The following is a 25611-nucleotide window of genomic DNA, read 5'->3' on the forward strand; positions in this document are numbered from 1 at the left end:
AAAGCTCCAGGGTCAGAGTTGGGGCCAGAAGCCGTCAGGGCCTGGGGCAAACCTGTCCAGGCCGGAGCCAGAGAGGTCCCGGTGTGGGGGAGGAGCTGGGCTGTGGGGCAGGAACGTCCGGGGGGTTGGGGAAGAAACGGTCAGACGTGGTCAGGGGTTGGGCCAGACTGGTGATGGGATAGGGGCCACCAAAACCAGCACCACCAGCACCAGCTCTGCTGCCCAGGAGGGTCCCGTAGTGCAGGGGGTGGCAGATGGCAGCGTAGCGGTCATAGGCCATGACAGTGAGAAGACAGAACTCTGTTGAGAGCAAAAACACAAAGGAAAAGAGTTGAGCCACACATCCTGTGTAGGAAATGGCCCTGGTGTCCCACAAGGAATTGGCCATGGATTTGGGAACAGTGGTGGAGATGCAGCCAAGGTCAGTAACAGAGAGGCTGAGGAGGAAGAAGTACATGGCAGCTGGGTTTTGGCCTCAGTGTTGACCATTTTGGCGCCAACTTTGATGAGGTTTGGCCCAAATCTCAACCTCTCTGGTTCAGAACCTGCCTGTTGTGCCCACCAACCCTTTGAGCCCTTTGCCCAACCCTTGGCCATTGGCCTCCGGCTTTGACTGGTTCTCTCCAACCTCAACACTCTTGACCCCAAACCTCAACTGGTCACCCCAGACCTCCACAACTCACCTGAAACCTGGGCCCTGGGAGCACTGTCAAGGGCTTGACCAAGACGTTGTCCAACCAAGGGACGATGACACGGATGAGGAGGGTGATGGTGGGACTGGGCAACTCAATGGGTCAAAACCAGTTGATGTTGGAACTCGAAATTGTTCTCCAGGGAGGTGGGGACACAGGGACGGGGTCGGGGCCACCAGGATTATCACCACCTGTACCAGCACTTTTGGCGCAGTAGTAGGTGGCCGTGTCACCGTCCCTGAGGCTGTTCATCTGCAGCGTCACCGTGCTCTGGGAGTTGTCCCTGGAGATGCTGAACCGGCCCTTGACAGACGGCGCATAGTCTCTGCTGCTCCCATTGCTCCAAATACCTGCGATCCCCTCCAGTCCCTTCCCGGGTGCCAGGCACACCCACTGCATGGCAAAGCTGCTGAAGGTGAAGCCAGAGCCCTTGCAGAGGAGGCGCAGGGACCCCCCGGGTGTCTGGAGGCCCCTCCGGACTCCACCAGAGTCACGGCCGCCCGCAGCCCTGGGGAAGGAGGAAGGACACCAGTGAGTCGCCCGCTCCCACCATCATCATCATCATCATCATCATCATCATCATCATCATCATCATCATCATCATCATCATCATCATCATCATCATCATCATCCTCTCCATCACCACGTCCTCACCACCTCCTCATTACCTGGGAGGGCGATGATGAAGAGGAGGATGGGGGAGGCCTAGTGGGTGTCCATGGTGATGGGTGGTGGGTTTGGGGAGGGCGGTGATGGCGCCAAGGCGGGGTCAGCGGGTTCATATAGGAAGGAGGGGTGGGGTGGGGGTGCTTGTTACCTCCCCATGGGTATCAGATCGCTATTCCCTGAGTGCTCATCCTCAGGAAGGGGCTGACAGGGAGGGGAAGCAGAACAAAGCTCCCATGGGTCAGGAGGAAATGATGAGTGACCTGCTTGGCCAGTTAGAGACCCACAAGTCACTGGGGCCAGATGGGATCCACCCCAGGGTGCTGAGAGAGCTGGCAGGTGTGCTTGCCAAACCCCTTCCCATCATCTCCCAGTAATCCTGGCAGACTGGGGAAGTTCCACTCGACTGGAGCCTGGCAGATGTGACACCCACAGACAAGAAGGGCTGGAAGGAGGATCCAGGGAGCTCCAGGCCTGTCAGCCTGACCTCAGTCCCGGGGAAGATCCTGGAGAGGCTCATCTTGGGAGCTGTCCTGCAGCACATGCGTGATGGCCAGGGGATCAGGCCCAGTCAACAGGGGTTTACAGAAGGCAGATCCTGTCAAACTCACCTGATCCCCTTCTGTGACAAGGTGACCCGCTGAATGGACGAGGGGAAGGCTGTGGATGTGTCTGCCTGGCCGTTGCAATCCGATACCCAAAGGAGGTGTTGCTAACGAGCCCACCCCTTCTTTCCCCCTCCCCGCCTCATTATGCAAATCAGACCCTACCCCTCCATCCTATAAGAACCCCCCGACCCCTGTCATGGTGTCATCACCCCCCTCCCCAAACCCACTATGCATCATCATAGGCACCTGCTGGGCCTCCACCGTCCTCCTCTTCCTCGTCGCCCTCCCAGGTAACAAGGGGGTGGTGAGGATGTGGCGATGGAGATGATGATGATGATGGTGGGAGTGGGCGACTCACTGGTGTCCTTCCTCCTTCCCCAGGGCTGCGGGTGGCCGTGACGCTGGTGGAGTCCGGAGGGGCCTCCAGACACCCGGGGGGTCCCTGCGCCTCCTCTGCAAGGGCTCTGGCTTCACCTCCAGCAACACTGGCATGTCCTGGGCTCGCCAGGCACCCGGGAAGGGGCTGGAATTCATCGCGAGGATTGGCAGAACTGGTGCTTACACAGAATACGCGCCGTCGGTCCAGGGCCGGTTCAGCATCTCCAGGGACAACTCCCAGAGCACGGTGACGCTGCAGGTGAACAGCCTCAGGGACGGTGACACGGCCACCTACTACTGCGCTAAAGCTCCTGATGGTTATGGTGCTGATGCTGGTGGAGACCCCGATTCTGTCCCTGTGTCCCCACCTCCCTGGAGAACAATTTAGACCTGTTACCAGTATTTTTTGATACAACATTTAGTGGGTTTGGCCCAAATCATGACTCATCCTGTTCAATCACTTGAACATGAGGCCTGAGTCCCCTGACCCCGTTGCCCCACCCCTCAGCCTCAACCTTCCCCCTCCCTGGCTCATCGTCACCAGTTTGTCCTCAGTCTCAGCCCTCAGCATTCGGCTGTGATAATGACCCAAGGGCAGAGGGCGGGAGTGACCAGTTGAGGGTTGGGTGGAATGGTCATGTCTGAATGGGGGTGGGGAAAGGTGAACACCAATGGTCAAGTGTTGGGCAAAGGGCTCAAGGTGTTGGTGGGCACCACAGGCAGGCTTCAAACCGAAGTGATCAAAATTTTTTGGCAAAAATACTCAAAGATGGGTCAGAAAAGGCTGATAATGGGATTGTTTTCTGGGTGGGTATGGACATGATGATGGAATCAGGACCACCAGGATAACCAACACCAGTACCAGTAGGACCTTTGGCATAGTAGTAGGTGGCCGTGTCGCCATCCCTGAGGCTGTTCAACTGCAGCGTCACCGTGCTCTGGGAATCGTCCCTGGAGATGCTGAACTGGCCCTTGACCGAGGGCCCGTAATTGGTGTATTTACTATCGCTGAAGATACCCACAATGAACTCCAGCCCCTTCCCAGATGCCTGGCGAGCCCAAACCATGTAGTTGCTGCCGAAGGTGAAGCCAGAGCCCTTGCAGAGGAGGCGCAGGGACCCCCCGGGTGTCTGGAGGCCCCTCCGGACTCCACCAGTGTCACGGCCGCCCGCAGCCCTAGGGAAGGAGGAAGGACACCAGTGAGTCACCCGCTGCCACCATCATCACCCTCCATGTCCGTGTCCTCGTCCTTCAAGGGGAGCAAGTCTGGGACGAGCCTTTGTCGTGGCTCCAGGGGTCTAAGTTTGGGGTGATAAGTTGGGGTTTGTACAAAAGCAGTCAAGGGTTGGACTGGGTGACAGTCTGCCCTAATTAAAACCCCCCAAAATTCACCAACATTCCCCAAATTCTCTCCAAAAATCAAATTTCTCACCTCAAAATGGAATTTCCCTCCTCCCCCCAGAAACCCCACATTTTGACCCAACAATAGCCTCGAGGGTGGAATTTTGGGGATAGGAGGTCGACCCTCTTTCACCTCCCCCACCCACCCTCGCCCTGGCATGGTGATATTTTGGGGCAAAAAAGGCCAAAATTTGTCCTGGGGAGATGATGGTGACGAGAACGTACCGGAGGAGACGGTGACGACGGCTCCTTTGCCCCACACATCAATATAACCAGGAAGATCACTCTGATTCAAGCCCGGTGCTTCCCCTCCCCAAATTTTTTGGGTTAAAAAGTCACATTTTGGGAAAAAAAATTCAAAACATTCAAACTATTTCCAGATTTTTCAAAAATTATTTGAAATTTAATTTTTTATAACATTTTCAAATTATGTCAAAAATTTCCAGGATTTTTTTGGGTGCATTGTGGAAATTGGGACAGATGGGGGGCAAATGCTCTGAAATGGTCAAGTGTTGCCCAAATGTGGGGGTAATTGGCCAAAAAGAGGTAAAAAAGACTTACTTTGAAGTGAAAATGCTGATTTATGGCAATGAAAGGCCATATTTGGGGCAAAAGATGACATAATTGGTAAAAGAATGTGAAGATTTTGGAGGAAATGAAGCAAAAGTTGGAAAAGAGTTTAAATATTTGGGTTCAAAATGGGTTTAAATTAGAATATTCCCCAATTTTGGGTCAAAAATGACAAATTTAGGCTGAAAAGTACCCATATTTGAGGAAAAAGGGGTAAAAAAAGGGCAACCTGGGAAAAAAGTAAGTTTTTAGCACACAAAGGCCAAATTTTTGAGTAAATGTGGCATAAATGGTAAAAGAATGTCAATATTTAGATCAAAAATGGTCAAGGGAGGGAAGAGTTTAAATATTTGGGGGTTTTGAGCCCTTATTTTGGGGTCAAAAATGTTAATTTTTGGTGGGAAAACTCTGGCTTTTGGGAAAAAAATGACAGGAATGGTAAATTACTATGAAGATTTGGGGAAAATTGGGGCAAATGTGGGAGAAGAGTTGAAACATTTGGTTGAAAAATGGGTATAAAGGTGAAAATTCTCCAATTTTGGGTCAAAAATTGACCAGAATTGGGTCAAAATCCTGGAAAATTGGGAAAAACAGCCCAAATTTGCCAAGCAACTCAGAAGAAAGAGGATGTGCTGGGTTTTTGTCACCACCCGTATCACGATGAGTAGCACCCCAACCACCAGCAGCACCACGGTGACATGGGGCGGGGGGGGAATCTCCCCTAAATCAACCCAGCCGCCTCCTCTCAACCTGTGGAGTTGGGTCAAAATTGGGCAAAAAAGGGAAAGGAAGAGCTGATTTGGATCCAAATTGGCCCCGAAACCCGAAGTTAAACATTTGTGTAATAATTGGCCAGGAGATGCAAAACTTGATGAGATTTGGGTCAATATTGGCCCAAGGAACCAAAGGAACCCCAGATTTCAGTCAAAATTGGTACAAGGGACCAAAGGAACACCAGATTTCAGCCAAAATTGGCACAAGGGACCAAAAGAAAGTCAGAATTGGGCTATAATGGATCAAAGGAAAGACCAAAGAAGCCAAAGAAAGAGCAGATTTGGGTCATGATGGACTGGTAGACCCAAAGCTCAATGAGGAAGAAGAGGATGATGGAAGCACAGCAGGTGCCCATGGTGATGGTTGCAAATGAAGAGCCTCAGGGACAGCAACACTGTCACCTACTACTTCACCAAAGATGGTGGTTTCTATAGTGCTGCTCATTCTTGGTGACCTTGACCCTGTCCCCATGTCCCCACCTCCTTGGAGAACAATTCTGGCCCATTATCAACCTCTTTTGACCCATCTTTGTGTGTTTTAGGCCCAAATCTCAAGCAGTTTCCTTCAAAACCTGCCTGTGGTGCCCACCAACCCCTTGAGCCCTTTGCCCAACCCTTGGCCCTTGGCCTCCAGCTTTCAACACCCCCATTCAGACGTGACTGATCCACCCAACGGTCGCCTGGTCACCCCAATGCTCAACTGCTCAATCCCAACTCCTGACTGTTGGAGCACGTTCAATAGCTCGTCCCAGACTTGCTCCCCCTGAGGGACAGTGGCGCAGATGAGGAGGGTGATGGTGGGACCGGGCGAGTTAAAGGGTCAAAAAAAGTTGACTTTGGAACTTGAATTTGTTCTGCAGGGAGGTCGGGACACGGGGATGGGGCCTCCACCAGCACCAGCACCATAATCACCACCAGCTTTGGCGCAGTAGTAGGTGGCCGTGTCACCGTCCCTGAGGCTGTTCATCTGCAGTGTCACCGTGCTCTGGGAGTTGTCCCTGGAGATGCTGAACCGGCCCTTGACCGACGGTGCGAAGCCGGTGCCACCATCACTACTAATACTCGCAATGTATTCAAGCCCCTTCCCAGGCACCTGGCACATCCATCCCATTCCAAAGCTGCTGAAGTCGAAGCCAGAGCCCTTGCAGAGGAGGCGCAGGGACCCCCCGGGTTTCTGGAGGCCCCTCCGGACTCCACCAGCGTCACGGCCGCCCACGGCCCTGGGGAAGGAGGAAGGACACCAGTGAGTCACCTGCTCCTACCAGCATCATCATCATCATCATCATCATCTCCATCGCCACGTCCTCACCATCCCCTCGTTACCTGGATTGGTTTGCATGTATTTACCCCACTGCTGGCAGCACCTACTCTGGGTCATTGGTCACATTGTCCCAACCTCTCTAGAGAACAATCTTTTGATCCATCTTTGGTCCAAATCTCAACCAGTTTCCTTCAGAACCTGCCTGTGCTGCCCACCAACCCCTTGAGCTCTTTGCCCAGCCCTTGGCCATTGGCCACATGGAGCCAAACATGGTCAGCTCTTGGCCCGAACCCACCCAAGCTGGGGGCAGAACGGCAAAGCCGGGCAAGGCGTCGCTCCAATGGCCGTGGGTTGGGGTCACTAGTTGTGGTTTGGGTGACCAATTGTAGGTTGTGGTGACCAGTTGAAGGGTGGGCTGATCGGCTGAGTTTTGCAGGGAAAAGTGTTGAGGTTGGGGGGACTGGTCAAAGCTGGAGGCCAGTGGCCAAGAGATGGGTCAGCTGGGTCAACTCTTGATCCAACCATCAAAGACCCTGGGGAGTTGGGGATTCCCTGGGAAATAGGCTGCTCATCTGTAGCCCAGACTTGCTCCCCTTGCAGGACGAGGACACGGACGTGGAGGCGACTTCCTGGCTCTCTCTCCTCAGCCAAGCTGGCTTCCTTCCTGGCCCACTCCTCTTCCCACAGCCTGGCACAGCCTGTTCTTGTGCCGCCAAGATTTCCTTCTGGAGCAGCATCCACCCCTCCTGGGCTCCTTTGCCCTCAAGGGCTGCCTCCCCTGGCATCTTCTCCAGCAGCTGCCTGAGCAGCCCAAAGGAAGCCCTAGGGCAGCCTGAGGTGGCTGTTCTGCTCTCTCCATCCTGCCTTCTCCCAGCACTGAGAATTCTCTCAGCTCATGGTCACTGTGCCCCAGGCGTCCTCCACCCTTCCCATCCCCCACTGGGCCTTCTCTGGGTACAAACAACGAGCCCAGCAGGGCCCCTGCAGAGGCACTTTTGCTGGGCATCTGCCTGCATCTCTGTGCAGACCCCCTTTAATTGCTTCATTAACTGATTTCTCATTTGCTTTCACTGTGCACCTTCCATGGGTTATCCAGAGACCCTCTGTAATTAAATAATTAACTGATTTCTACATTACTTTCACTGTTTGTCTGCCATGGACACTGTATAGATCCCCTTTAATTACATAATTACCTGGTTTCTTAATTACTTTTGCCATGTATGTGACATGGGCTCCCAGGATACCAAATTAATGACTTAATTAACTTATTTCTTGATTTCTTTCCTCCATATCTGTCCCCATAAATACTTAATTAATCTGCACAACTTCCCTATAAATTTTATAATTGATTAACTCCTTGTTTCAACCACCCACCTCAGGCCAAACCCTTGTAATTCATTAAGTAATTAATTAATTAAAGAAATTAATTAATTACTTTATTAATTTCCCCCCTACCCTCATTCCCTGGAGAACTATTTAATTAAGTCAAACCAAACCAATTGGGTGTGCTCAATAGTGATCCGACACCCCGTGGGAGGTAACGAGCCACCTCAACCATCCCCACCTCGTTATGCAAATCACCCCTCACCCCTCCGCCCTATAAGAACCGCCCAACCTCGTTGTGGCTCCATCACCCCCCTCCCCAAACCCACCACCCATCGCCATGGGCACCCGCTGGGCCTCCCCCATCCTCCTCTTCCTCGTCGCCCTCACAGGTAACGAGGGGGTGGTGAGGACGTGGCAATGGAGATGATGATGATGATGGTGGGAGCGGGCGACTCACTGGTGTCCTTCCTCCTTCCCCAGGGCTGCGGGCGGCCGTGACACTGGTGGAGTCCGGAGGGGCCTCCAGAAACCCGGGGGGTCCCTGCGCCTCCTCTGCAAGGGCTCTGGCTTCGACTTCAGCAACACTTGGATGGTTTGGGTGCGCCAGGCACCTGGAAAGGGGCTGGAGTGGGTCGCAGCAATTTACACTGGTAGTGGCAGAACCTACTACGCACCGTCGGTCAAGGGCCGGTTCAGCATCTCCAGGGACAACTCCCAGAGCACGGTGACGCTGCAGATGAACAGCCTCAGGGACGGTGACACGGCCACCTACTACTGCGCCAAAGCTGGTACTGGTTATTATGATGCCGCTGCTGGTGCCCCCAACCCCTTCCCCATTACCGCACCTCCCGGGAGAACAATTTTGACCCATTATCCTCTTTTTCTGAGCCATGTTTGAGTGTTTTGGACCTCGGTCCTTGGAGCGACACCTCACCCAGCTTTGCCATCCTGCCCTAGCTCGGCCTCCTCCAGCTCCCACCACTGACCATGTTTCCCCGACCTTGAGTGTTCTCCTCTAACCCTTCCCTCCTCCAGCATCACCCCATCCCCTTGTCCTGCCAGTCTCTGCCCTTTAACAAGCTGATTCCCCGCCTGTTCCTCTGCTCCCTTCAGGGACATGGAGGCTGCAGTGAGGTCCCCCCACAGCCTTCTCTTCTCCAGGCTGAACCACACCAGCTCCCTCTGCCTCTCTTCATAGGGGAGCTGCTCCAGGCCTTCTGAGCATCTTTGTGGCTCCTCTGACCCCTCTCCAACAGCCCCACATCTTCCTTGTGTTGAGGCCCCAGCTCTGGACACAGGACTCCAGCTGGGGCCTCCCCAGGGCAGAGCAGAGAGGGACAATCCCCCATCTGGGCTGCTCCACTGTGGCAAGACATCTCTGTCCAGCCTGAGAACCTCACTGTCACAGGACGGCGTGGAGATGCCCACGGATCCAAGAGCCCCTGAAGAACATCAGAACAACCGTCGGGTGGATCAGGGTGCTGAGGCTGAAGTGGCTCCAGGAGACCTCGACTGGCAACGTCAGGGTGAATCCTTTATTGCTCACTGACCCCACGACACCTCCGGCCACCAAGGGAGAGATGCCACATCCAGATGGGCTGGGGATGGAGGGGGGGATTTGACCGTGGAGCTGAGAAGCGAGTCCTCTGGCGACATGGCCCTCCAGAGAGAATCCAGTGGGACAAGGGGACTCATGTCTGGAATGATCCCATAGACACCTGGGCCCAGGAACACGCCATCCAATGGGGTATCACATCCCCCACCATGCACCAGCCCCCGGGAAGAGCGAGAGGTACAAGGGGTGGTGGAACCCTCTAGAACTGGGATCTGCATTTAGCCAAAGCCACGTGGCTGGGTAGTTCCAGGGGGTCTCCCCATCGAGCTGGCCCTGCCCAATCAAAACTCCCACAGACTCTAGAGGGGGAGAAAGTCCATTAAAACCAGTTGGCAAAACCAGTCCGGGTGATTCCTGCTCCAGGCAAAGGCAAACCCATCCTTGGGATGAGCTTTTGCTCAGGGACCTGGGTGCCCTTGGTGGGTGATGGGAAAGGGTGGGGAAATGCAGTGTGTACCCCCATGGGATTGAATTCCAGGGGAGGACAGCCACTCAATTCTTGGGGTGGAAAATCAGTCCATGGCAGGGGAATGATGTCATGAACCTGCCCAGGGCTCTGCAAATGTAAGATCTGGGCATGGTGGAGATGGTGTGGAAACAGGGGTGGGTAATGTCCTGGTGCTGGCCAGGCCAGAGCTCAGCTCCCCAAGCAGCCAGCACAGCTGAGCTGAGTTTGCTTGGGCTGTTTCCCACACCCCCTGACACCACTGCCCCATGAAAGCAGCTGGGGGAGAAAGGGAGGGGCTGTTTGCCTCCAGAACAGGCTGAGTGTGGCCGGGGTGTGGGGCCGCTCAGTTGGTCCTGGCCGTCAGGCAGCCCTCTGGAACCGTCGGGTCAGTCAGGGACTCTGTGTCAGCACTGGGGGGGAGTGGAACTGCCCGTTCTTGTTCTACACTCACAGGGATTTCTGTCAGGAACTGGCCCTGTCCCACCCCACGGAGGCTCCGTCTGTCTGTCTGTCCCGGGGGAGTGAGCGAGCGGCTGGGTGGGCATTTGGCCTCTAGCCAGGGCAAAACCACCCCCCAAACCCAACCCCACATTTAGACCCAACGACGGCCTCCAGGGTGGAATTTTGGGGGAACTTGTTGACCCTCGTCCCCTAACCCACACATCCCCACACTGGGATGGTGAAATTTTTGGGCAAAAATGGCCAAAATTTGTCCTGGTGAGATGATGGTGACGAGGACTTACCGGAGGAGATGGTGACGACGAGCCCAGCACCACAAAAATCAATCTGACCAGTATAACCACTGTGATTCACACCCGGCGCTTCCCCTTCCAATATCTTTTGGGTTTAAAAAGCCAAATTTTGGTCAAAAAATTTAAAAAATTCAAAAAGTTTCATAGATTGTCAAGTTAGTTACCCGGTTCCACCAGCGCCCTCTGCATCCTTCAAGGGGAGCAAGTCTGGGCCAAGCAAATCTGGCTGTGATCAGCACACCCAGGGAGGAGCGATCGATCCCCTGTGTGCCCAGCGCTGCCATCAAGGATCCTGCTGCAGAGGCACCAAGGCCACTGAGTTTAGATTCCAGCTTCCTGAGGCATCACGGTCACCATGTCCCTGCCACAGGCTCCCCCAGACACCCCCATTCAGCAATTAATTCATGGATTTCTTAATTACTTTTACCCCAAACGTGACACAGGCTCCACAGAGACCCCTATAATTACTTAATTAACAGATATCTTAATTGCATTCTGCCACCCATCTCCCCATAATTAATTAATTAAATCCTACAACTGCCATGGCTTCCCTAGAGACTTTCTAATCAATTAATTAATCCCTTCTTGTGACTTGCGAACTGAGACCGGATGCTCTTAATCAATCAATCAATTAATTAATTAATTATTTATTTTTTCCATGAGCCTCATTCCCTGGACAACTGGTTAATTAACTTAAAACAAACTACTCTTTTGGTGCGCTCATTAGTGATACGATACCCATGGGACGTGTCGCTAACAGAACCCCTCCCTCTTCTCACCCTCCCTGACTCATTATGCAAATCAACCCCCACCCCTCTGCCCTATAAGAACCCCCCAACCCCGTTGTAGCGCCATCACTTCCCTACTCAAACCCACCACCCATCACCATGGGCACCCGCTGGGCCTCCACCATCCTCCTCTTCCTCATCGCCCTCCCAGCTAATGAGGGGGTGATGAGGACAGGGCAATGGAGATGATGATGATTGATAATGATGATGATGATGATGGTGGGAGCGGGCGACTCACTGGTGTCCTTCCTCCTTCCCCAGGGCTGCAGGCGGCCGTGACGCTGGTGGAGTCCGGAGGGGCCTCCAGACACCCAGGGGGTCCCTGCGCCTCCTCTGCAAGGGCTCTGGCTTCGACTTCAGCAGCACCAGCCTGGGGTGGGCTCGACAGCCACCTGGGAAGGGGCTTGAGTGGGTCGCAACTATTTACACCGGTAGTGTCAGCACCTTCTATGCGCCATCTGTCAAGGGCCGGTTCAGCATCTCCAGGGACAACTCCCAGAGCACGGTGACGCTGCAGATGAACAGCCTCAGGGACGGTGACACGGCCACCTACTACTGTGCCAAAGCTGGTGATGGTTATTGTGCTGATGCTGATGGAGGCCCTGACCCCGTCCCCATGTCCCCAGTTCACTGGAGAAGCATTTTGAGCTCCAACATAAACTGGTTTGGAGACGTTGAGTCTCCCAGTCCCACCATCACCCTCCTCATCCACTTCAATGACCCTCGGGGAGAGCAAGTCGGCGTTGAGCTCTTGGCACTGCTACAAGGGCGAGGGTTGGGGTGACCAGTTGAGGGTTGGGGTGACCAGGTGAGGGTTGGGTTGAAGAAGGTTGAGGTTGGAGGGAAATGGTCACAATTGGAGGCCAATGGCCAAGGGTTGGGCAAAGGGCTCAAGCGGGTGGTGGGCACCAGAGGGATGATTGAAGGAAACTGGTCAAGACTTGGGCCAAAACACTCAAGGATGGGTCAGAAAAGGCTGATAAATGTTCAAAATTGTTCTCCAGGGAGGTGGGGAAACAGGGACAGGGTCAGGGCCACCAGCACCAGGAAATTTAAAACTACCAGCACCATCGTATTTCACACAGTAGTAGGTGGCCGTGTCACCGTCCCTGAGGCTGTTCATCTGCAGCGTCACTGTGCTCTGGGAGTTGTCCCTGGAGATGCTGAATCGGCCCTGGACCGACGGCGCGTATTTTGTGTATCTACTGGTTCTGTCAATACTCGCGACAAACTCCAGCCCCTTCCCGGGCGCCTGGTGCACCCATCCCATTTGGAAGCTGCTGAAGTCGAAGCCAGAGCCCTTGCAGAGGAGGCGCAGGGACCCCCCGGGTGTCTGGAGGCCCCTCCGGACTCCACCAGCGTCACGGCCGCCCGCAGCCCTGGGGAAGGAGGAAGGACACCAGTGAGTCGCCCGCTCCCATCATCATCATCATCATCATCTCCATCGCCACGTCCTCACCACCCCCTCGTTACCTGGGAGGGCGACGAGGAAGAGGAGGATGGTGGAGGCCCAGTGTGTGCCCATGGTGATTGGTGGTGTGTTTGGGGAGAGGGGTGATGGCACCATGACAGGGCCGGGGGGGTTCTTATAGGGCAGAGGGGTGGGGGGTGATTTGCATAATGAGGCAGGGTGGGCAGGAGGAGCTCGTTCCCTCCCCCTGGGTATCAGATCGCTATTCCCTGAGTGCCCATCCTCAGGAAGGGGCTGACAGGGAGGGGAAGCAGAACAAAGCTCCCATGGGTCAGGAGGAAATGATGAGTGACCTGCTTGGCCAGTTAGAGACCCACAAGTCACTGGGGCCGGATGCTGAAGAGGAGCCCTTGCAGAGGAAGCACAGGGACCCCCTTGGTGTCTGGAGTCCCCTCTGAACTCAACCTGCATCTCGGCCGCCCGCAGCCCTGGGAAAGGGGCAGAAGGGGAGGGAGGCCATCTCCCCTATAATTATTCAATAAACAGATTTCTTAATTACTTTATCTGTGCATCTGTCGTGGGCTCTATGGAGAACCCCTTTAATTACTTGATTAACTGATTTCTTAATTTCTTTCGCTGTGCACCTGACATTGGTTCCTGAGACTCCCTATAATTAATTAATCATGTAATATATAGTATATATTATATTATAAATATTTTATATATTATTATAATTATAATAGATATTATACATTAATTAATTGACAATTAATGAATTAATTTCTTAAATTACTTTCATCATGTGTGTGTGCTGCAGACTCCCATAGAGACACCCTGTAATCAATTAATTACCAGATTTCTTCATTACTTTCACTTTTTGTCTGCAGCGAACTACCTATTGACCCCCTTTAATTACTGGATTAATGGATTTCTTAATTACTTTTGCCGTGCATCTGACATGGGCTCCCTGCAAACCCCCTTTAGTGATTCAATTAATTAATTTCTTAATTGCTTTCCTCCATGTCTCTCCCCATAATTAATTAACAAACCAACAGAACTGCAATGTCTTTCCTGGAGAGCTTCTAATTAATTAATTATCTCCTTGTTTTGAGCACAGACATGAGACCAGACGCTCATAAATAATTTATTCATTAATTTAATAAATAATTAATTATTATTTATCTGAACCTCATTCCCTGGAGAGGTAATTAATTAGGTCAAAGTAAACCAAGTGTGTGCGCTCATTAGCGATCCATGACCCAAGGGGACGTAACGAGCCACTCCGCTTCCATGCCTCTGTCCCGCCTCATTCTGCAAATCACCCCCACTCCTCCACCCTATAAGAACCCCCCGACCCATTATAGTGCCATCACCCCCCTCCCCTAACTCACCACCCATCACCATGGGCACCCACTGGGCCTCCACCATCCTCCTCTTCCTCGTTGCCCTCCCAGGTAACGAGGGGGTGGTGAGGACATGGCGATGGAGATGATGATGATGATGATGATGATGATGATGATGATGATGATGATGATGATGATGATGATGATGATGGTTGGAGCAGGCGACTCACTGGTGTCCTTCCTCCTTCCCCAGGGCTACGGGCGGCCGTGACGCTGGTGGAGTCTGGAGGGGCCTCCAGACACCCGGGGGGTCCCTGGCACTCCTCTGCAAGGGCTATGGCTTCGACTTCAGCAAATTCGCCATGGGGTGGTTGCGCCAGGCACCCGGGAAGGGGCTGGAGTGGGTTGCAGGTATCGACAGCTCTGGTAGCACAGCCTACGCGTCGTCGGTCAAGGGCCGGTTCAGCATCTCCAGGGACAACTCCCAGAGCACGGTGACGCTGCAGATGAACAGCCTCAGGGACGGTGACACGGCCACCTACTACTGCGCCAGAGCTGGTGCTGGTTATGTTGCTGATGATGCTGGTGGCCTCAACCCCCTCCCTGTGTCCCCACTTCTCTGCAGAACAATATCAGCCCCATTATCATCCTATTCTGACCAGTCTTTGGGTGGTTTTTGCCCAAATCTCACCCACGATTGTTCAGAACCTGCCTGTGGTTCCCACCAGCTGCTTGTGCCCCCTGCCCAACCCTTGGCCATTGGCCTCCAGCTCTGACTGGTTCCCACCAACCTCAACAGTCTCCAGCCCAACTCTCAACTGCTCACCCCAATCCACAACTGGTCACCCCAAACCTTGGCCCTTGGAGCATTGTCAGTAGCTCAACCCAGACTTGTTCCTCCCAAGGAACAACCCGAAGGGTGTTGGAGCTGCCGAAGGTGAAGCCACCGGTGGGTGAGCTTTTGGGTGGGGTGAGTTGCCCCATCTGACTTGCCCAACCCTTGGCCATGCTTGTCCAGACCCTGACTGCTGGCCCCGAGCTCTGACCCTTTCCCAAACCCTTGACCCTCTGCACTCAAATCCCAACTCTTTGCCCCAAAACCTCCCCGGCTGCTGCCCAAAGCACCCCGAGCTCTGACCCTGGTGATTCAATGAAGTGTAATGATGCTGAATAGATTGATGGAGATGCAGCTTGAGACAAGGAATAGAAGTTTAATTGGAGTGTTTTCAGAACAGATTTGGGTTGGATTTCAGTCGAATGTGGCTGTAACTGTGTGAGCTGTTGGTGGCAGCGGCTACCAAACTGAGACATGAGAGTGCAACAGCCTTGAGGCTGCAGAAAGTGACGACCGGGGAGTCATCAATAATGAGCCCAACGAGCAATTAAGAGACAGAGTATATCTTGTTTCCAGTTACAGGGCTTCCTAACGAGTCGGTGCAGGAATGTGTGTTTGAGCTCAGGCAGCCATGGAGAAGGAACATAAAGAGGATGAGCTGAGGGAGAGGAAGACGTCCAGCCTTCATCCCTGAAGCCCAGCGGCAGAGCCCCTGAGTGCCACTGAGCACACTCTAGCTGGGAGGAGGGAATGGGAATGACTTCCTGGGAATAATTAGCATAACCCTGCCTTTTCTCAGCAATGACACTGCCTGTGTGTAGTTAATGTGTGTCAGGGTGAGAAATCTGGCTGTGATCAGCACACCCAGGGAGGAGCGATCGATCCCCTGTGTGCCCAGCGCTGCCATCAAGGATCCTGCTGCAGAGGCACCAAGGCCACTGAGTCTGGATTCCGGCTTCCTGAGGCATCACGGTCACCATGTCCCTGCCACAGGCTCCCCCAGACACCCCATTCAGCAATTCATTCATGGATTTCTTAATTACTTTTGCCGTGCATATGACATGGGCTTCCTGGGGACCCCTACTGTTACTTAATTAACAGGCTTCCTAAGGGCATTTTGCCACCCATCACCCCATATTTAATTAATTAAATCCCACAGCTGCCCTGGAGAACTTCCAATTAATTAATTACACCCTTGTTTTCAATGGACACCTGAGACCAGACCCTTGTAATCAATAAAATAAATACATTGATAGAGATATAAATAAATAAATATTTTTCCCACAAGCTTCATTCCCTGGAAGACTAATTAATTAAGTCAAACCATACCAAGTGGGTGCGCTCCTTAGCGATGGGATACACAGAAGGAGTTAACAAGCGCCCCCCCCCGCCTCATTATGCAAATCAGCCTCCACCCCTAAGCCCTATAAGAACCCCCAACTCTGTTGTGGCACCATCACTCCCCTCCCCAAACCCACCACCCATCACCATGGGCACCCGCTGGACCTCCCCCATCCTCCTCTTCCTCGTCGCCCTCCCAGGTAACGAGGGGGTGGTGAGGACATGGTGATGGAGATGATGATGATGATGACAATGATGATGATGGGAGCAGGCGACTCACTGGTGTCCTTCCTCCTTCCCCAGGGCTGCGGGCGGCCGTGACGCTGGTGGAGTCCGGAGGGGCCTCCAGACACCCGGGGGGTCCCTGCGCCTCCTCTGCAAGGCCTCTGGCTTCAACTTCAGCGACACTGGCATGGGATGGGTGCGTCAAGCACCTGGGAAGGGGCTGGAGTACGTCGCGGGGATTGGCAGCACTGGTAGCGGCACCAGCTACTCGCCATCTGTCCGGGGCCGGTTCAGCATCTCCAGGGACAACTCCCAGAGCACGGTGACGCTGCAGATGAACAGCCTCAGGGACGGTGACACGGCCACATACTACTGCGCCAAAGCTGCTGCTGCTGGTTTTTTTCTTTCTGGTGTTAGTGGTGCTGGTGGCCCTGACCCCATCCCCATGTCCCCACCTCCCTGGAGAACATTTCTGGCCCATTATCAACACTTTCTGACCCATTCTGGGTATTTTCAGACAAAATCTCATCCACTGTTATTCAGAACCTGCCTGTGGTTATCAGCAACCCTTTGAACCCTTTGCCCAACCCTTGGCCATTGGCCACATGGAGCCAAACTTGGTCAGCATTTGGCCCGGAGCAGCCCGAGCTGGGGGCAGAACAGCAAAGCCAGGCAAAGCATCACTCAAAGGGCTGAGGATTTGGTGACCAGTTGATGTTTGGGCTGAGGAGTGTTGAGGTTGCAGGGAGCTGGTCACAGCTGGGATGCAGAGGGTCAAAGCTTGGGGCAGAGGGTCAGGGGTTTGAGCACCACAGTCAAGAGTTTGAAGAAGAAAACCCAAGGTTTGGTTGAAACCCACCATAGTTGAGGGAACTGAGGGGCAGAGAGGGACAAGGGGGAAACCAGGAATGTCCTTAAGGGAGGTGGGGTCAAGCGGCGGGTCAGGTCAAGTGGCTGGTGAGGTCAGGGGGCCAGTTAGGTCAGGCAGCCCCATCAGGTAAGTCGATCGACCTGCTGCCTTAGTGACTGGTGCCTCACTGACCGGACACCCTGCTGACCATTCAACCAAAACCTCACCTGATCACTCCACCTACTGCTGCGCCAAAACTGCTTATGGTGCTGGTGCTGGTGGTCCCCACCCAGTCACCATGTCCCCACTTCCTAAGGGAACAGTTTTGTCCCCATCATCAGCCTTTTATGATCCATCCTTGAGTATTTTCAGCCCAAATCTCTACCACTTTGGTTCAAAACCTGCCTGTGGAGCCCACCAATCACAGACTCACAGAATCACAGGGGTGTGAAGGGACCTGCAGAGCCCATTGTGCCCAACCCCCTGCCAAAGCAGGGTCCCTACAACAGGTCACAGAGGTCGGCATCCAGATGGCTCTGGAATATCACCAGAGAAAGAGACTCCACACCCCCTGGGAGGCTGCTTCACACCCAACTATGGCTGTGTTCTCCCAAATCAGGGTGGCTGGGGTCACCACCAGTAAAAGCAGCACCAGTAGCAATGTTGGTGCAGTAGTAGGTGGCCGTGTCACTGTCCCTGAGGCTGTTCATCTGCAGCGTCACCGTGCTCTGGGAGTTGTCCCTGGAGATGCTGAACCGGCCCTTGACTGATGACCTGTACCATGTGCTGCTCCCAGCACTGTTAATCTGCGCGACCAACTCAAGGGTCTTCCCGGGCGCCTGGCGCACCCACTGCATGGGGAAGATACTGAAGGTGAAGCTAGAGGCTGGAGCAGTCTGGGCCCCAAGGTCAGCACCCCATGGAAGGAGCCGCGCTGAGGCCCGTGGTGAGGAGATGACTCCCTGCCAGAGAGGACTCAGGCTGCAGAAGTTGGTGGAGGTCTGTCTGCCGTGGGTGGGATCCCACGGTGCCGCAGGGGAAGGGGGTGCAGAATTCCCCCCTCCAGCTAAGAAGGAACAGAAGTTGGGAGGAACTAACTGGAACCCCATTCCCCCAGTCCCTGCCCCTCCCCATGACACAATGTGGGGGAAGAAGGGGGAAAACTAAAGAGTGAATTTTAGTCTGCTAAGGAGGGAGGGCTGGGAGGAAGGTGCTTTAAGACCTGGCCACACTTCTCATCACCCGAGTCTGGTGTCACTCGGGGTGTAGTTGTAATAAATCACTTTTCTTTCTTTTATTCCCTATTGGGTCTGTTTTGCCTGTGACGCTGACAGTGGAATGATCTCTCCCTGTCCTTGTCTCCACTCCTGAGCCTCTTTGTATCTATTTTCTCCCCTGTCCAGCTGAGAAGAGGGGTGACAGAGGAGCTTTGGTGGGCATTTGGCCTCCAGCCAGGGTCAAAATTGGTCCAACATTGCTCTATAGTGAGGTGGGGACACCGTGATGAGGTCGTGGCCACCACCAGCAGCACCAGGAATAATTTTGGCGCAGTAGTAGGTGGCCGTGTCACCGTCCCTGAGGCTGTTCATCTCCGGCGTCACCGTGCTCTGGGAGTTGTCCCTGGAGATGCTGAACCGGCCCTGGACTGACGACTTGTACCATATGCCGGTACCGGTGCTGTTAATCACTGCGACCCACTCAAACCCCTTCCCGGGCGCCTGGCGCACCCACTGCATGTGGGTCCTGCTGAAGTCGAAGCCAGAGCCCTTGCAGAGGAGGCGCAGGGACCCCCCGGGTGTCTGGAAGGGAAGGGTTGAGGTTGGAGGGAACTGGTCAGTGCTGTAGCCCAGTGGCCAAGAGATGGGTCAACTGGGTGAACTGTTGGTCCAACCATCAAAGACTCCGGAGCGTTGGGTATTCCCTGGAAAGGGCTGGAGATGGTTTCCACGCCTGATACGCATCATCAGTGTAGGATGATGACACGGCCACCTACTACTGTGACAGAGATGGTGGTGGTGGTGCTGATGGTGGTCACCACCCCATCACCATGTCCCCACCTCCCAGCATCTCCCTGGTGTCCTGGCACAATGATCCAGAACTCATTCCAAGCACAAAACCAAAAACCTTTGGAATTTCACCCAAGTCCTTCCCGGAATCCCAGCCGTGACTCATCTGGATTCACCTCCGGTTGCTCCAGGATGTTCTCCACGCCTGAGGAACCGGGAATTCCCTCAAATCCTCATATCTTCCCCAAAATCCTTACGCTTTGCCCCAGATCTCTTATTTTCCCCAAAATTCCCTACTTTTCCTCCAAATCCCCACATTTTCCCCACATTTGGCTCTACTTGGCCCAATTCTGACCAAAATTCTGTTCCTTTGGTTTCTTGACCCACTTTTGACCCAAATCTTGAGAAATTTTGGTTCCTTGAGCCAATTTTGACCCAAATGTGGTGTTTGGCTCTTCTTCTCAAGTTTGACCCAAATTTGGTCTTCTCTTGGTTCCTTGGCCCAATTTGGACCCAAATCTGCAGGGTGAGGGGATGTGGCTGTGCTGATTGAGGGGGGATTTTGTCCCCCCCTGTGTCACTGGGTCACTGTAGCTGGTACTGGTTGGGTTAGTAGATGACACGGTGATGCAGGTGGTGACAAAAACCCCATGGCGAGCTCAGCTCTGCTTCTGCCTGACCTGATGGGCCACCTGACCTGACCTGACCTGACCGGCCGCCTTGCACAACCTGACCTGACCGGCCATCCTGACCTGACCTGACCTGACTGGCCACCAGCCTGACCGGCCGCCCGACCTGACCGGCTGCCTGCCCAACCGGCCAACTGCCTGACCTGATGGGCCGCCTGACCTGACCAGCCGACTTGCCCGACCGGACACCTGACCTGACCTGACCGGCCGACTGACCTGACCTGACCTGACCGTCTGCCTGACCTGACTGGCCACCATGCCCGACTGGCCCCCTTCCTGACCTGATTGGCCACCTTGCCCCACCAGCCGCCTGTCCTGACCTGCCGGCTTGCCTGACCCGACTAGACTCCAGCCCGACCTGACCGGCCATCTTTGCCAAACGGCCTCCTGATCTGACCTGACAGGCCACCAGCCTGACCGGCCACCTTGCCTGACTCTCCACTTGACCTGAATTATCTGGACTGACCTGACCTGACCGGCCGTCTTGTCCGACCTGACTGGCTGCCTGCCTGACCGGCCACCTGACCTGACCTGACTGGCCGCCCAACCTGACTGGCTGCCTTGCCAGACATGACCTTCCGCCTGCCCTACCAGCCGCCCGACCTGTCTGGCCGCCTGACCTGACCTAACTGGCCGCATGACGGTAAAGTCGGGCAAGGCGGCGGGTCTGTCATGCAGCCGGTAAGGTCGGGCATGGTGGCTGGTCAGGTCGGGCAGGTGGCCGGTCAGTTGGGGCAGGCAGCCAGTCAGATGGGGCCATCGGTCGGGCAGGCGCGCGGTCAGGTCAGACAAGGCTGACAGTCAGGACGGAAAATGCGGCCAGGCAGGCGGCCGGTCACGTCGTGCAAGGTGGCCGGTCGGTCAGGTCAGGAGGCTTATCAGGCAGGCGGCCCGTCAGGTCGGGCAAGGTGGCCAGTCAGGCGGGTCTTGAATCTCTCCAGAGATGGAGACTCCACCACCTCCCTGGGCAGCCTCTCCCAGGGCTCCCTCACCCTCACTGGGGAAAAGTTCTTCCGCATGTTGGTGTGGAACTTCCTGTGCTCCAACTTGCAGCCATTGCCCCTTGCCCTGTCCCCACGGACACTGAAAAGGGGCTGGCTGATTCCCCCTGCATCCCCTGCTTCAGATGATTGTAAACTTTAATTAGATCCCCCCTCAGTCTTCTGTTCTCAAGGCTGAACAGTCCCAACTTACTCAGCCTTACCTCACAGGGGAGATGCTTCAGGCCCTTCATCATCTTCATAGCCCTTCTCTGGACTCTCTCCAGGAGATCCCTGTCTTTTTTATACCAGGGAGCCCAGAACTGGACACAACACTCCAGGTGGGGCCTGACAAGGGCAGAGTAGAGGGGGCGGATCACCTCCTTTGACCTGCTGGCTACACTCCTCCGGATGCACCCCAGGAGGTCATTGTCTCTCTCAGCCCCCAGGACACACTGCTGGCTCATGGCCAACCTGTCATCTACCAGGACCCACAGGTCCTTCTCCACTGACCTCTTCTCCTTCAGCATCTTCGGAATGGCATGGATGCACCAGTCGCCCGGGAAGGGGCCCGAATACATCGCGAGTATTAGTAGCGGTGGTGGTACCTACTACGCGCCGTCAGTCAAGAGCCGGTTTAGCATCTCCAGGGACAACTCCTAGAGCACGGTGATGCTGCAGATGAACAGCCTCAGGGACCCTGACATGGCCACCGACTACTGCACCAGAGCTGGTGATGAGGGTAGTTATCCTGGTAGCCCGAACCTGTAACTCTGTCCCCACCTCCCTGGAGAACAATTTCATGCTCCAAGATTGACTTATTTTGACCCATTGAGTTGCCCGGTCCCACCATCACCCTCCTTATCTACATCATCATCCCTCCCGGGACCAAGTCTGAGGTATTAACAGTGCCACAAGGGCCGAGGTTTGGGGTGACCAGTTGAGGGTTGGGGTGACCAGATGAGGTTTTGGGTGAAGAGTGTTGAGGTTGGAGGGAAATGGTCAAAGCTTGGCTGATGGCAAAGGGTTGGGCAGAGGGCTCAATGGGTTGGTGGGCACCACAGGCAGGTTTGAAGGAAAATGCTGAACTTTTTGGGGCAAAAATACTCAAAGATGGGACAGAAAATGCTGACAATTGGCCAGAATTGTTTTCTGCTGAGGTGGGGACACAGGGACGGGGTCGGGGCCACCACCAGTATAAGCGTTACCACCAGTAGTAACACCATATCTGGCACAGTAGTAAGTGGCCGTGTCACCATCCCTGAGGCTGTTCAGCTGCAGCGTCACCATGCTCTGGGAGTTGTCCCTGGAGATGCTGAACCGGCCCTTGACTGATGATGGGTACCATGTGCTGCCACTGCTGCTAATACCTCCAAGCCACTCAAAGGTCTTCCCAGGCGCCTGGCGCATCCATCCCATGGGGGTGCTGCTGAAGTCGAAGCCAGAGCCCTTGCAGAGGAGGCGCAGGGACCCCCCGGGTGTCTGGAGGCCCCTCCGGACTCCACCAGCGTCACGGCCGCCCGCAGCCCTGGGGAAGGAGGAAGGACACCAGTGAGTCGCCCGCTCCCACCATCATCATCATCATCATCATCGTCATCATCATCATCATCATCATCTCCATCACCATGACCTCACCACCCCCTCGTTACATGGGAGGGTGATGAGGAAGAGGAGGATGGGGGAGGCCCAGCGGGTGCCCATGGTGATGGGTGGTGGGTTTGGGGAGGGGGGTGATGGTGCCATGATGCATTTGGGCGGTTCTTATCATAGAATCCCAGACTGGTCTGGGTTGGAAGGGACCCCAAGGGTCCCAGAGCTCCAATCCCCTGCCACAGGCAGGGACACCAACCTCCAGTCCTGGAGCTACACAAGGTTGCCCAGGGCCCCAGCCAACCTGGCCTTGACCACCCCCAGGGATGGGTCACCCACCCCCTCTCTGGGTAGCCTGTTCCAGCCCCTAACCACTCTCTCTCCAAAGAACTTCCCCTCCAATCTCTCCTCTCCCCCTTCCCTTCTCCAGTTTCACTCCATCCCTTTGTCCTGCCAGTCTCTGCCCTTTAACAAGCTGATTCCCCTCCTGTTTCTCTGCTCCTTTCAGGAACTGGAAGGCTGCAATGAGATCCCCCCACAGACTTCTTTTCTCCAGGCTGAACCAGCCCAGCTCACTCAACCTCTCTTCGTAGGGGAGCTGCTCCAGCCCTCTGATCATCCCCGTGTCTCCTCTGAACACTCTCCAAGAGAACCACATCTTCCTTGTGTTGGGCCCCAGCTCTGGACACAGGACTCCAGCTGGGGACTCCCCAGGGCAGAGCAGAGAGGGACAATCCCCCATCTGGGCTGCTCCACTGTGGCAAGACATCTCTGCCCAGCCTGAGCACCTCACTGTCACAGGACGGCGTGGAGATGCCCACGGACCCAAGAGCCCCTGAAGAACATCAGAACAACCGTCGGGTGGATCAGGGTGCTGAGGCTGAAGTGGCTCCAGGAGACCTCGACTGGCAACGTCAGGTTGAATCCTTTATTGCTCACTGACCCCACGAAACCTCTGGCCATCAAGGGAGAGATGCCACATCCAGGTGGGCTGGGGATGGAGGGGGGGATTTGACCGTGGAGCTGAGAAGCAAGTCCTCTGGCGACATGGCCCTCCAGAGAGAATCCAGTGGGACAAGGGGACTCATGTCTGGAATGATCTCATAGACACCTGGGCCCAGGAACACGCCATCCAATGGGGTATCCCATCCCCCACCATGCACCAGCCCCCGGGAAGAGCGAGAGGTACAAGGGGTGGTGGAACCCTCTAGAACTGGGATCTGCATTTAGCCAAAGCCACGTGGCTGGGTAGCTCCAGGGGGTCTCCCCATCCAGCTGGGCCTGCCCCATCAAAACTCCCACAGACTCTAGAGGGGGATAAAGTCCATTAAAACCAGTTGGCAAAACCAGTCCGGGTGATTCCTGCCCCAGGCAAAGGCAAACCCATCCTTGGGATGAGCTTTTGATGGAGATGATGATGATGATGATGGTGGGAGCGGGCGACTCACTGGTGTCCTTCCTCCTTCCCCAGGGCTGCGGGCGGCCGTGATGCTGGTGGAGTCCGGAGGGGCCTCCAGACACCCGGGGGGTCCCTGCGCCTCCTCTGCAAGGGCTCTGGCTTCGACTTCAGCAGGACCCACATGCAGTGGGTGCGCCAGGCGCCTGGGAAGGGCTTCGAGTGGGTCGCAGTGATTAACAGCACCGGTACCGGCATATGGTACAAGTCGTCAGTCCAGGGCCGGTTCAGCATCTCCAGGGACAACTCCCAGAGCACGGTGACGCTGCAGATGAACAGCCTCAGGGACGGTGACACGGCCACCTACTACTGCACCAAAATTGCTACTGGTGCTGATGGTGCTTTTACTAGTGGTGACCCCAGCCACCCTGATTTGGGAGAACACAGCCACAGTCAGGCGTGAAGCAGCCTCCCAGAGGGTGTGGAGTCTCTTTCTCTGGCAATATTCCAGACCCATCTGGATGCCGACCTTTGTGACCTGTTTTAGGGACCCTGCTCTGGCAGGGGGTTGGACACAATGTCCTCTTAGGGTCCCTTCACACCCCTGTGATTCTGTGAGTCTGTGATTGGTGGGCGCCACAGGCAGGGTTTGAACCAAAGTGATGGAGATTTGGGCTGAAAATACTCAAGGATGGATCATAAAAGCCTGATGATGGGGACAAAACTGTTCCCTCACGAAGTGGGGACATGGTGGCTGGGTCGGGACCACCAGCACCAGCACCATAAGCAGTTTTGGCACAGCAGTAGGTGGAGTGATCAGGTGAGGTTTTGGTTGAATGGTCAGCAGGGTGGCCGGTCAGTGAGGCACCAGTCACTAAGGCAGGAGGTCACTCAGGTGGCCGGTTGGGCAAGGCGACCGGTCAGGCCAGGCAGCCAGTGTGCATGGTGGGCACCTGACCCGCCGCTTGACGTGACCTGTGACCTGATGTGACCCCCTGCCTTACGTGACCCCCTGCCTGACGTGACCGGCCAACATACCTGATGGGGCTGCCTGACCTAACTGGCCCCCTGACCTCACCAGCCGCTTGACCTGACCCACCACTTGACCCCACCTCCCTTAAGGACATTCCTGGTTTCCCCCTTGTCCCCCTCTGCCCCTCAGTTCCCTCAACTATGTTGGGTTTCAACCAAAACTTGGGTTTTTTTACTTCAAACTCTTGACTGTGGTGCTCAAACCCCTGACCCTCTGCCCCAAGCTTTGACCCTCCACATCCCAGCTGTGACCAGCTCCCTGCAACCTCAACGCTCCTCAGCCCAAACATCAACTGGTCACCAAATCCTCAGCCCTTTGAGTGATGCTTTGCCTGGCTTTGCTGTTCTGCCCCCAGCTCGGGCTGCTCCGGGCCAAGTGCTGAACAAGTTTGGCTCCATGTGACCAATGGCCAAGGGTTGGGCAAAGGGTTCAAAGGGTTGGTGGGCACCACAGGCAGGTTCTGAATAACAGTGGGTGAGATTTTGGCTGAAAATAGCCAGAATGGATCAGAAAGTGTTGATAATGGGCCAGAAATGTTCTCCAGGGAGGTGGGGACATGGTGTTGGGGTCAGGGCCACCAGCACCAGTAAGAGCACGAAGAAAAAAACCACCAGCAGGAGCTCTGGCACAGTAG

The sequence above is a fragment of the Gallinula chloropus genome, assembly GCF_964237585.1.
Source record: "Gallinula chloropus genome assembly, chromosome: 34".
Classification (NCBI taxonomy): domain Eukaryota; kingdom Metazoa; phylum Chordata; class Aves; order Gruiformes; family Rallidae; genus Gallinula; species Gallinula chloropus.